Source organism: Nicotiana tabacum, chromosome 9 (assembly GCF_000715075.1).
Source record: "Nicotiana tabacum cultivar K326 chromosome 9, ASM71507v2, whole genome shotgun sequence".
Classification (NCBI taxonomy): domain Eukaryota; kingdom Viridiplantae; phylum Streptophyta; class Magnoliopsida; order Solanales; family Solanaceae; genus Nicotiana; species Nicotiana tabacum.
The window spans coordinates 20,341,806-20,355,524 of NC_134088.1; positions in this window are offsets into that span (position 1 = coordinate 20,341,806).

The window sequence follows — 13,719 nt, forward strand, 5'->3', positions numbered from 1 at the left end:
ATCAAGAAGATATTGAGGAAAATGGTAGATAATTACAAACAATGGAACGAGAAGCTACAGTTTGCTTTGCTCGGTTATCTCACCACAGTTCGTACCTCAACTGGGGCAACCCCCTATCTACTGGTCTACGGTACTGAAGGTATTATCCCTACCGAAGTGAAAATCCCTTCTTTAAGAATCATACCTAAAGTTGAGCTCAACGACGCAGAATGGATACCGAACCGGTATGAACAATTAGCTCTAATAGATGGAAAAATAATGAACGCAGTATGTCACGGTCAACTCTACTAAAATAGAATGGCAAGATCTTTCAACAAAAAAGGTCAGGCCGAGGCAATTCACGCCAGGGCAATTGGTACTAAAGCGAATCTTCCCATATCAGGATGAAGCAAAGGGGAAATTCTCACCCCAACTGGCAAGGCCCTTACATGGTTCAATGGGTATTAACAGGATGAGCACTTACACTTGCAGAGATGGATGGGGAGATCTGGCCAAAACTCATAAATTCGGACGCAGTCAAGAGATACTATGTTTAAGATTATGTTTGCACTTTCTATTTGATGTAACTAAACTATGCTTGACCTGATTCCCGTTTAAGAGAGGATACGTAGGCAGCCCTGTGGGTTCGGTCACATAATAATAAAATCTCCATTCCCACTATGGTCAGAAACTAGGGCAAGATCTCGAGTTTGCCCGATCTCATCATGTTTGGAACCGCCAAGGAATGTATCGCCAGAAATACGCATTTAAACTGGGGCAGAAGTTTGAGGAGGATCCTCAAAATTCTGAATCAAGGAGGTTGCAATGTCTCAAAAATTCTTCACAGTCATCAGTTCATCAAAATCATTTGATCTCATGCATTATCACATATTTTAAGCAACTACATTTTTACAAATAATTTGTCAAATGCATGCATGTTTTTCGAAATTTTGTTTCTATGACAGACCGACGTTACCCAGGGTGACTCAAGTAGGATGTCAAGACAAGAGTAAAGGCGAAGCAAGAAATCAAGAGCACAAACCAACCTTCCCCCTCGCCAAAACTTACGATTTTTCTTTAGGAGCAGGCACAATGAACATAACAGGAACATCCGCAAATACATACACACAAAAAGATAACTATCTTCACACCAACAAGAATCGCCAAACGCAAACACATCAAGCTAAGAAATGCTTCACTCTCTCGCAGTTATTCATTGCTTTTCTTGCATAGGGCTAAGCACTGCCCTCGTCACCACATAAGGCTAAACACTGCCTTCTTTGCATGAGACTAAGCATTGTCTCTATACCTTGCATGAGGCTAAGCACTGCCTCTATATTGCATAAGGCTAAGCACTGCCTTTTCTCTGCATGAGACTAAGCATTGTCTCCATACCTTGCATGAGGCTAAGCACTGCCTCCATATTGCATAAGGCTAAACACTTCCTTTTCTCTGCATGAGACTAATCATTGTCTCCATACCTTGCATGAGGCTAAGCACTGCCTCCATATGGCATAAGGCTAAGCACTGCCTTTTCTATGTGTGAGACTAAGCATTGTCTCTATACCTTGCATGAGGCTAAGCACTGCCTCCATATTGCATAAGGCTAAGCACTGCCTTTTCTCTGCATGAGACTAAGCATTGTCTCCATACCTTGCATGAGGCTAAGCACTGGCTCCATATTGCATAAGGCTAAGCACTACCTTTTCTTTGCGTGAGACTAAGCATTGTCTCCATACCTTGCATGAGGCTAAGCACTGCCTCCATATTGCACAAGGCTAAGCACTGCCTTTTCTCTGCATGAGAGTAAGCATTGTATCCATACCTTGCATGACGCTAAGCACTGCCTCCATATTGCATAAGGCTAAGCACTGCCTTTTCTCTGCATGAGACTAAGCATTGTCTCCATACCTTGCATGAGGCTAAGCACTGCCTTTTCTCTATATGAGACTACGCATTGTCTCCATACCTTGCATGAGGCTAAGCACTGCCTCCATATTGCATAAGTCTAAGCACTGCCTTTTCTCTGCACGAGACTAAGCATTGTCTCCATACCTTGCATGAGGCTAAGCACTGCCTCCATTATTGCATAAGGCTAAGCACTGCATTTCCTTGCATGAGACTAAGCACTGTCTCCATTCTTTGCATGAGGCTAAGCACTGCCTCCATATTGCATGAGACTAAACACTGTCTCCATTCCTTGCATGAGGCTAAGAATTGCTTCTATCATCGTATAAGGTTAAGCATTGCCTTTCCTTTGCATGAAACTAAACAGTGTCTCCATTCCTTTATATGAGACTAAGCACTATCTCCATTCTTCGTATGAGACTAAACATTGTCTCCACCTTGCATAAGGCTAAACAGTGCCCTCACTTTGCATGAGACTAATCATTGTCTCCTCTCTTTGCATCGAGCTAAGCACTGCCCTCATCTCATACAAGACTAAACCTTGTCTCGTCTCGTTCTCGCATATGACTGAGCATCACCTGTTTCCTTTGACAAGCGATCCATATTACCGCATCTTTGCATTTCATGGGCTGAAACATCGCCACATTGTCTGAAGGCGTCATAGTCTGAAGGCATCATCCTCATAGCCTGAAGACATCATGTCATGGCCAGAGGATCTCTCGAAACTATACATCATTATTCAAAGGTGTCATAGTCCAGAGGCACCATCCTCATGGCCCGAGGACACCATTTCATGGCCTTCGAATCCCTTATCATATGCTTCATGACCTGGGATGTCATGGTCTAAGGACACCATTCTCAAACGTCCGAAGATAACCCTCATGGTCCAAAAGGAAAATTGCATCATGTTTAAATTACGTAATAACCCCATATATTTGTGTGCATCGTGTTTTAAGTTTAGCAGGTAACTCGGGAGGTAACCGTTCTACAAGCGGGATCAATTCTCGCTCCGGTTTCTATTCACAACATTCGCATCCTTTGACTATCTCAAATGTAACCGACGACCAGTAATTGATTACTTTTTGTTCTATAACCGTCCAAATATCTACCTCGTACATCTGTAACATTCATGGCTCCACCCAAAATTATCCGTTACTTACGACACTATCTTACCCAAAAGATCCTTTTGAAACGTATGACCACTCTTATAATAACTCCAATGGTTTCGTTTGCCGTTGGATCTAGAACTACACACGACCTGATTCCCGTAATATCAGGGATATGTAGGCAACTTAAGAACTAGGGTTCGGTCCCCTCTTTTTCAAAAAATGCATCATCCCCCACTCATTTTAGACAAAATTGGTCATCATTTTCTTTACCCAACAACTCTTTCATCCTTTCCGACTAAAGATGGACAGTTGTTGATACCCAATTTTGCCCTCATATTTTTTCAAATAGTATATATACTTTCAAAATATTATTGTTTGCATCATTACTCAATTTACAATTGTTATACAAGTATTTTTATAATTTTTTGTAATTTTTAAAGCTTTTAAAACGATTTTTCTTGTAGTTAAATTACTTGAATATATATTAATTACCCTCTTAAATTATTTTGTGATGATTTAATCATCCAACTCTATTATTCGCATTCACATATCTATTTTATAATATTATACTTTATTTTATATAATTACATTTGCACTTTTTATGCCAAATACGTAAATTTGCAATAATAACCTATATTTTACAATAAATTGCATTTGTCATTTTATTTAAGGTAAAAATAATATTTTACATTTTTCATAATCTTCAACTATTGTTTTAAAGTATTAAGTTGCATAAATAGCATTTTTATATTTTATTTAACTTTTTATTAAGATTATTTCCCCTTAATCCTCTACTTCAAAATCGGGCCCAAATTATGCATTATTTCCATACCAATTAAGGTCCAAACAAATGAGCCCAACCCCAACCTGCCATCTCCAAACCAAACGACCCCTTTTGTTCCAACCCGGTCGGGACCCATTTACTCGACCCGCGTGATTTCCCTTTAATCACGGCCATTGATCTCAGATGATCAACGGCCCATAATAATCCCTACCTTTTCCTTATATCCCCTCGCTCTAAACCCTAATCCCATTCTCACACTCCAGCCGCCCCTAAATCCTCTACTCTCCTCTTCTTTGAGAAACCCTAGCCGCCACTCAAAATCTTCTCTGAATCCAAATCATCCATGGATTCTTACCATGATTTACTTACCTTTTCCGGATTATACCGCTATTACTTGAGTAAATATGGTGTTACTTAGTACTTGCCCATTTTGGCAAGTACTGGTCTCTGAATCAAAGGAGATCGGCTTTACTCTCTAAGATTTGGACGATATTTCGTTTGTATATGTTCATAGCAAAGCTATGAGGTTCTGATTCACCAAGATCTCCAGGAAATTTTTGATCCTAGTCAAACTAGGGTTTACCTGGTTTCTTCTTCTAATACGATTCTAAATTGATTTTTTCATGTTCTTCTTTCTGTGTTTTTGTTCGATTGACTGTATTTCCTTATTTATGTGTAGATTTTTATTACTATATAAACCCCTCCCTAATTTCCCCTTTGGACAGACTCTAATCGCTTAAGAACTACTGTTATTCTATCATTTTTCACCCTCTATATTATTTCTGCTCTCTTGATTGTGGCTGGCTAAAATCCAAGACCACCGGAATCTTCTCTATTAACCTCCCTAGTACGAGCACTGATCGGGGCTCACTGAAGCTCTTGTGAACTCTGACGCACTAGGATGTGGGATTCTCATTATTATCTTTCTTTGATGTCATCGCTGAGATTCTAAGTTACTCACTCTTTTTCTCATTTATCTTCGCAACTGGTTAGCATTCTCTACCCTTTACAGCCTTAATTATTACTCCTCTACTTATTCATGTATGTGTATTCTGCGTGCCAACACTGTTTGAACTTTTATAGACAAGCATGACCTAAGTTTCTTTGTTATTTGTGAACTCCCAGTGTTGTATTGTTGTATGCTTTCTGTAGTTCTATTATCTTAATGACGTTCTGCAGTTCCATGTTCTCTAATATCAGACTTGATAGGCTTCAAAATGTGTAGTATACTTTCACTCTATGTATTTGACTCTAATAGTTTCTGGCCTTCTTAGGTTTTTGTCTGATTGGTCATGCCCATGTTAGCCTCAGTGTTGTGTCCTTTGCCTGTTATGAGTTCATATTCATGCCTTAGATTTCTGGGACATTTTGGAGAAACTGCTTGCTCAAAGTCCGCTTTAATGAATCTCTTCCTACTAGATTCTTTATGTATAACCTATTGTTTAATGCAAACTGATCCTTGACTCTCCCACGTTATAGCATTGTCTTATTCTCTGGCCAAGTATGTTTGTCTGTGATTTGTAACTCTGATAATTGTGTTCCCTGACTGGGCAATCCTGCACTCTTTAGCATTGCTTCTAGGATAAATACCAATGTGTAGTTCTCTCTCATGTGCGGTGGACTGGCATGAATCCTAATGTATGCATGTCCTGTTAGCCTATAGTTGACATATTCTTTTGCCTACTATGAGTTCTTTAGAATCTTAGTGCTATAGTTAATGTCCATCGGGTTAGGTTTCATGATCAACCAAGTATGTTTGCCAAATTGTGCCCACTAGCATGTTATTATACTGTTTGTAACCACATTCTCATTAGGTTTTCACGTTAAAACCTTCATATCAGGACTGTACTCTACCTGTTTCTTGTTCATGATTCTGTTAGACTATCATCTAAAGGTCCTTAGGTTGTTTCTGGATCATGCTTTACTGAAATGGTTTACTGTCCTGTGATGGTCAATCTTGTCACTATCAAACTCTGTTTCTGGAATTACAAAGCATAAGCTTGCCTCATACGTGTCTTGTGTGCCTTTTCATTTAGCATGGTCCTATTTATATGTCTTGGCTAGAGCTGTTAATGGATACAGCTCTAAGAACTAAGGGATTAAGTTGTTCTATGAGTATTGTGTCACCTGTATAGTTAAATTTAGTATCCATATGGGTAAGTAAGTTATTAATTGGGCTGAGAGATGGGCCATGGGTGTTGTTGGACGTGGGCACTGGATTCAGGTGCACTCTACTTATCTTGTGAGCCTGTGGTTTGGGCCTGCTATTTTTTCGGAGAGTAAGACTATTGAAGGCCTGGGATATTCCTGGGTTACTTTTATATTGGGCCTGTAATTGCGTTGGTGGGCTTGTATTCATTTCATCCTGTGTTTTGTCATCTTCAAGTCTGTATTATTTATTCTTGGGCCTGTAATAGCGAACAATTGGGGATTAGTAAAAAGGGGGAACTGGGATACTTTAACTTTTGCATGAATGGGCAGAGAACATGCCTATAGAATCTTAATAGCGTGTTTACTCATCACGCCTCATTCTCTGGAATTATATGCATACAATGTTATGACTTGAATGGCTAGAGAGCATGCCTATAGAATCCAAACTGGACTTTTTACACTTAGACATCATGCCTATAGGAACTCAAACACTTCACCTACTCAACCTGTCTAATGCCCGCACACTATTAGAAATATATCTGTAAGAACCTAAGTGTTTCACTTGTTCGCATGTTTACTTCTATGCACTATTAGATAACATGCTTATAGGATACAACAAGGCAATACCTCTACTTATCTAGATACCACGACTATAGGGTCTTAACTAATTAATCAATTGCTTCATGCTGCTTTTGTACTGCTTCATTTAGATAGCATGTTTATAAGGATAAATTGTTTAAAAATCAGGTCCAATTGTCAATTGTTAGAAACCATGCCCATAGGATGTTTATTAACGCTACTAATCTTGTGTTTTCAAATGACTTCACTGCCTAATTATGCGATTATTAGAGATCATGCCTATAGTGTACTATCACCTGCTTAAGACGCCTATATATAAAAGCAGAATTAGTAATTCATAATTATGGGATTGTTTTCACAACCTTATTATGCAAATGATTAGATATCATGTCTATAGGACTTGCAACGCTCTAATTTGCCTATACGTTAGTCCAGAAATTACAGCACTGCCTATATAATATTGGAATATAGAATCACATAGAAATCATGCCTATAGGACTTAACGATTCCAACACGTCTTAATGTCGTCTACTGCCTAACCAGAAATTTGTTTGCGTGCTTTCCTGCTTATGTGTGGAGGTTACTTGAACCTTTTATTACAATTATATGAAGCCCTATCTGTTTTGCATGTAGCCTAGTTTTATCATTTTGAGCAACCTAAGTAAAGTCTAGAACCACCTTATAGTAGGTCCAAAGCCTCCTGGACTATATGCATGGGACGAGTAGTGCACGCATAGGGTACGACTTAGAATTGAATTAGAACGCTTTTAAGTAAACAACTTCAACATAGTAATCGGGTAGCAGGAGATGATAGTCTGTGCCCGCTGAATAATACGAGCAACCTATACTTTAAGGGAGTTGCAAAGTATTATTTATGTTGCACGTGGTGATCCTTTAGGATAAAAAACTTAGGACCCCTCCCCCCCATTCATTTATGTACTTGTTATCCATATTTAGTCGTTTAATATAGACCAATGTAGTTGTATCCTTATAGTCATTAAGACTTGTACCGATTCTCATATGTTTTAATAAGACTCTACAACCTCGAAGCCCGCTTTCGCGAGAAAATAGGGCGCGACAACAACCCCATGGTATGTTGACTAAGTGAACTTCATTATAAGTAGGGTGACACCTCTAGAGTTGTCATCAGATGGTAAGAGAAGGTTCATTCATGATGTTAGATTTTACCTTTGGGATGAGCCATTTTTATTTAAGCATTGTGCAGATTAGTTGGTGCGCCGATGTGTTCTTGAGGATGAGATGGAAGCGATTTTGCATGATTGTCCTGCATCGCCTTATGGAGGACATCGTGGTGGAGACAAAATGGCTACAAAGGTGTTGTAGCCAGAATTCTGTTGGCCCACTCTGTTCAAAGATGCACATGCTTTTGTGAAAAGATGTGATAGGTGCCAAAGAACAGGCATAATTTCAAGGAGGCATGATATGGCTTTGAAGGGCATACTTGTGGTCGAAATCTTCGATGTTTGGGGAATAGAATTCATGGGACCGTTTCCATCGTCCAATAGTCATATGTATATCTTGGTTGCAATTGATTATGTGTCGAAATGAATTGAGGTCGTGGCTTTGCCTACAAATGATGCTAAGGTTGTGGTAAACTTTGTGAAGAAGAACATTTTCACGAGATCCGAAACTCCACGTGCTTTGATTAGTGATGGGGGTACTCACTTTTATAATAAGACACGATGTCGCAATAGCCTATCATCCACAAATTAGTGTCCAAGTTGAAGTTTCAAATAGGGAGGTGAAGCAAATTTTGGAGAAAATAATGAATATAAGTAGGAAGGATTGGGCTACCAAGCTAGATGACGCTTTATGGGCATATCAAACTGCATACAAGACTCCAATTGGCACTTTGTCGTACAAATTGGTTTATGGGAAGAGCTTTCACTTGCCCGTTGTGCTTAAGCATAAGGTATATTGGCAATCAAGAAGCTCAATTTTGATATGGATCTAGCTGGGGAAAGCGAACATTCCAACTCAGTGAGCTCGAGGAGTTTCGGTTTCATGCATATGAGAATGCAAAGTTGTACAAAGAAAAGACAAAGATATGGCATGACAAACACATTAAATATCATGAGCTTGAACGGGTTAAGTCGTTCTCTTGTTCAATTCAAGGTTAAAGCTCTTCCTTGGGAAGCTCAAGTCTAGATGGTCGGGTTCGTTTGAAGTGGTGTGTACTACAAAGCATGGAGCTATTTAGTTTCGGGATCCCGAAAATGGTGGCACATTCTTAGAAAATGGGCAAAGAGTTAAACATTGTTGGGAAGGGGGGGCGTTCGTCGTCATAAAATCTTAATAGACTTGGTGGATGCTTGAAAGAACACTTTGTATCGTGCCGGGATGTTAAATCAGGCGCTTTGTGGGAGGCAACCCATGGTGATATTGTAGTCATCATGCCATGACGTTAACTAAGGTGCTTGATGAGAGGCAACCCAATTCTTAGAGTAGTTTAGCATAATTCTATTTTTATTTTTGATTTTGGGGTACTATGGGTTGATCTTATGTGGATTTTTATGTTTGAATAGGTATGGGCGCAATCCAATTGAAAGATGTGATCGGGATCAAGGTCGGGAGGTAAAAACACATAAAGGAGTGCAAAAACATGATGAAAATCAACCATCCACGTGAGGTCAAGCCCAAGCCACAGTCCACCTCGCGCGCATCCTTGCCCTTTCCCCTTCTCCACAAGCTTGGTGTCGCACATCCAGGTGCGAGAAAGACCTTGCCCTACCCCTCACCTCGCGCCAATATTCCCTCACCCCAAGCCCCGCGCCGCCCAGCTAGTCGCGATATAGACCTCGCATCCAAGCTCGCGAGGCCTAGGTAAGTTTTTCCCCGTTTGCTCTTTTACTCACACACACACACACACACACTTAACATAACCCCTCACGGCATCCTCTGTGCCCCAAGCTTATAAAACCCACACATCACCAAATTTCCTCCCTTCTCTCTTACTCAAACACCTCAAAATAAACACAAATCATAACACTAGTTCTAAATCACACACTCACTACTCATCATTTAAATGTATGAAATTCTTCTCTCTCTCTCTTTCTCTTCTATTTGAGATTAGTAGAAGTTGATGAACACATGCAAACCTTATGAATGTTGTTAATGGTGAAATTGTGCAATGCTTTTCCCAACCCCATAAATCCCATAGGATTAGTATTTTTGTTGCTTGAAAGAGTGTATGCACTCAATTCCCAAGCCGATTTGGGAGGGTGAGGCAATCCCTCACCCGCACAAGAGCTTATGCCTATCTAGTGTGCGCCAAGTGTTTGATATATTGTCTCAAAGGCAACTTTTATCTCAATTTGAGCCCAAGTCTCCGAGATTGATACACTAGCAGTTTATAAGCTCACCTAGCGTGAAATTTAAGTGTGGGGTAGCTCATCGAAATCGAGCTAAGTGGTTCAAGTAGGGTGCATGCATTGTATTTCCATATGAACTAGTTGACTTGAGAATACAATCATGCTTAATTACACGAGATGAAGTCTGAGTAACCTCAATATAATTGAAAACCATTAGCTAAATTCTTAAGTGTGGAGTCGTTAGACCATTATTCACTTTAATTCATGGCTCTACAAGTTGACTAATGGTGATATTTTCAAGTACAAATTGTGCATCTGAAGCCAAGTGTACAACCTTCGACCAAAGGTAAGGGCAAGGCCACATTCCCCACTAAGGGAAATACATCATCTTCTATACAACCACCTAAGAAGCGAAATCGAGAAGAAGCTATATCTAGTAGCCAAATTGAAGAAATGCAAGTGGTTGCGGCTAGGGTAGCGTCACGATCCAGGCCTCAGGGTGAGAGAGAATATGGGATAAAGAGCATACCCCCATCAGCCAAAAGTGGTATAAGATTTGTCGGCCAAGGAACATGCATCCGAAATTAGTAGTGGAGGAGCACTGGTTGAAATCTAAGCATCTGGCTATTTGGTAATCTATCCATGATTTGGGTTTGAGCTATGTATTCAAAAATTCGGGCGACATCAATATATGCTTAGTCCGTGAGTTCTATGTTGGATGGGATCCATAAAATGAGGAGCAGTTAGTGCCAATTCGGGGGAGATTGATTGATATCTCAGATTCTGTCCTTTGTGCTCACTTGGGGGAACCTGATGTCCCACATGATCTATTGGGAAATTTTATCAACTGACCAACTTATCAAGAGGTTCGACATACCTTGTGTGGTGTCAGTTCTACTGTTTCTTGGGTCTGTGCTAAGAGGACTCCACTCCATATAAAATTCCCAAAGAAGAAGCTGAAATTGGCGGCTAAAGTGTGGTTGCGGTTGATTAATGCTCGATCGTTGCCGTGCGAGCATAACACCCATATTAGGCGTGAGAGGGTATGTTTGTTGTACTTTTTAATGACGGGCCAAAAGGTAAACATGTGTCATTTGATATGCTACCAGAATCGATTATTTTTTGGAAATATGTTGACACACTACCTGAGGAAAGAAGAGGTAGATGAGGAGCCCGAATTTGATGTGATCATCCCTGCGACACTTCGGGGGACCGAAATTACTAGCATACAGGCTAAGGATGATGATGATGGGTCTTTGCTGACTGGTGTCGAGCGTCAGGCTTGCGTTGATAGTTTTATGGCCCTCTTCTATGGGATATTTGGCCTGCAATTGCAGATTGGTGGGCGGCCAGCTACTCCAAAGGAGCAAGCACACTTGAATACGCGTTTTCTGCTCAATACTCATGCTCGGGTTGGTTGGGATTAGTGAAGGCCATCGGTTACCTGATGATGAAGATGTGAACACCCCCGAGCATATAGAGCCTGAGCCAATATAACCCGAGGAGGAGCCCGATGAGGGAGATGATGAAGATGGGGGAGCTGATGATGAGGATGATTGGGAGGCTGCTGAGAGAGCCTTCTATGTTGAGGAGGATGACGAGGAGTGACCAAGGAGTTTCTTTACCACCCTTCTTGATTTTATTTGCTTTTATATACACTTAGGATATTGCATGATTTAAGTGTGGGGTGGGGGATTCTCATTGGTTTGTGAATAGTATATTAGTATCTTTTAACTTCTTATTTTCATTTTTATTCCTTTACTTCTTATTTGTGTGTCATGTAGACATTCCACAATTTATAGTGTGGGATGGGGGTGTAAATATGTGTAGTGTATTTTTTCCCCCTTATCTTTGTGTGTTTTTCGTCATTCTTTAAAAAAAAAGATTTACGCTTTTTCCAATGATGGATCTCCTAGACGGTTTTCTTAAAGGATTAAAGTAAAAATAAGAAGAAAAAAATCAAACAAATATAGAAAAATACAAAAATATGTCTTTTTGTTGTCTAGGTAGCAATAATCTCCCGTGATTTTTCTTTGTGCCTCGGTTCTTTTTCATTGGATATAGTTTAAACCGGGTAGTAATTTTTATATTTTTAGAGTAGATTCGAATTTAGAGAATAAAAAGAAGAAGGAAGGATATGATTCCTAGTACCTTATTGTTTGATAGTAAAATATTTAGATTTTCGTATGTGTAGTATCTTCACTATGTTTTGAAATTGTTCATGATGTCTTGTTTAATTAGATAGCATGTTTTATGACACCTATTTATCGTTTTCTTGGCTTATGTTCACTTTGTGCTTACTGCTTAATATCTTGTGACTCCGTGAATACTTGTTTTAGTTTGAGAGCCGGAATGAGAATGTCCTTAATGAGTCATGTGCCATGTGTGGTAAGATTTTTGTGTAGTCCGTATTATATATTGTAATTGCATCTAAAACTTGCCCGGCATGTGAGTTGAAGCTAAATCTTAGGTATTTCTCGGTTTGAAAAATAATTTTAGGCTTTCTTTGATCTTTTTGAACTTAATGCTTATCACAAAGAAAATTATCCCTAGTTAGTCATTTTTGAGCCTATTGACTCTTATTTAGCACCCGCATTACAAGCATATACCCTTTTTATTTTTAATTGACATTATTTTGATCCTTTACCTCTTCAGGTACTTTAATTATAGTGGAGACTAGAAGAATTAAAGAGGAAACTTGGGTGATTTTGGTGAAAACAATGAAAGGAAGAAAGGTACACTTGTATTGTAAGGAATACACTACTAGAGAATTGTAAAGAAGAGAAAAATTACAAATGAGAAAAAAATATTTGAGAAAAAAAAGAGAAGAAAAAGAAAGAGGAAAATGTCGATAAATGAATAATACATCTTGTATTTGCTAGTGAGTGTGAATCAAAGTAGTGCTTAAAGAAAAAGAAATTGTCTTTATGTTGATATTGTTTGTGGAATTAAAGACATATGCGCTTAAAGTTAATTATGTGATGTGTTAAAATGCTTAGGAGGGCTAGTCAATATTCTTAAACATATCCTACCCATCCCTTATCCTACATTACAATCATAAAAAACTTCTAATTGATTTTAGATCAAGCGAGCCAACATTAGTAGAGGTTTACATAAAGGGCAAGCTTATGGTACCTTTTGCAAGCATGTGACTTCTTTGTGAGAGTTAACAGTTTTTTTATATGTGTGAGTCCTTAAACTATATTTGATCATGAGATTCGAATGTGTGGATTCTATTTACTTTCTTTAATTTTATTGTGAGGGCACATGATTTTACGAGGGATAAATAGCGTTATTAGACTTTTCTATGATGTTGGTATTCACTGCATGTAGAATTACAAGCTCTACAACAAGCTCTCCAATTCATTTTTAACGAGAACCTCCTACCCATCAAAGTGGAGACAGACGCAACTGACGTAATACATATGCTTGATACTGACTACCCTACTTATGCAAATTTGATTTCGAAATGCAGGTGGTTAATGGGGCAAGCAATGCATATGGGGGAGGTCGTATTGAGGCATAGAAGGAAACAATGTGGCACACCTTTTGGCTAAGGAAGCACTCAAAACAATCCAGCTCAAATAAATTATGTATTTTTGTTACACCTCCAAACTTTGTGGTGGAAGCCTACCACAAAGACAAGGAAGGCATTCGTTATGTAAGAAATATTTCTAGTAGTGTATATTGTAACCTGGCTGCTCTAGGAAATGTAAATGCCCTACGAGGCATAACTGTAGCCCAATGCGGCAGTAACGAAGACAATGGTGCACTAGCACCAACTGTTACCTAGCTTTGTGTATAAATAAAATATCTCTTCGTTTTCAAAAAAATATGATGTTGGTATTCAATCCATGGGTGCATTGTGACATTAAGT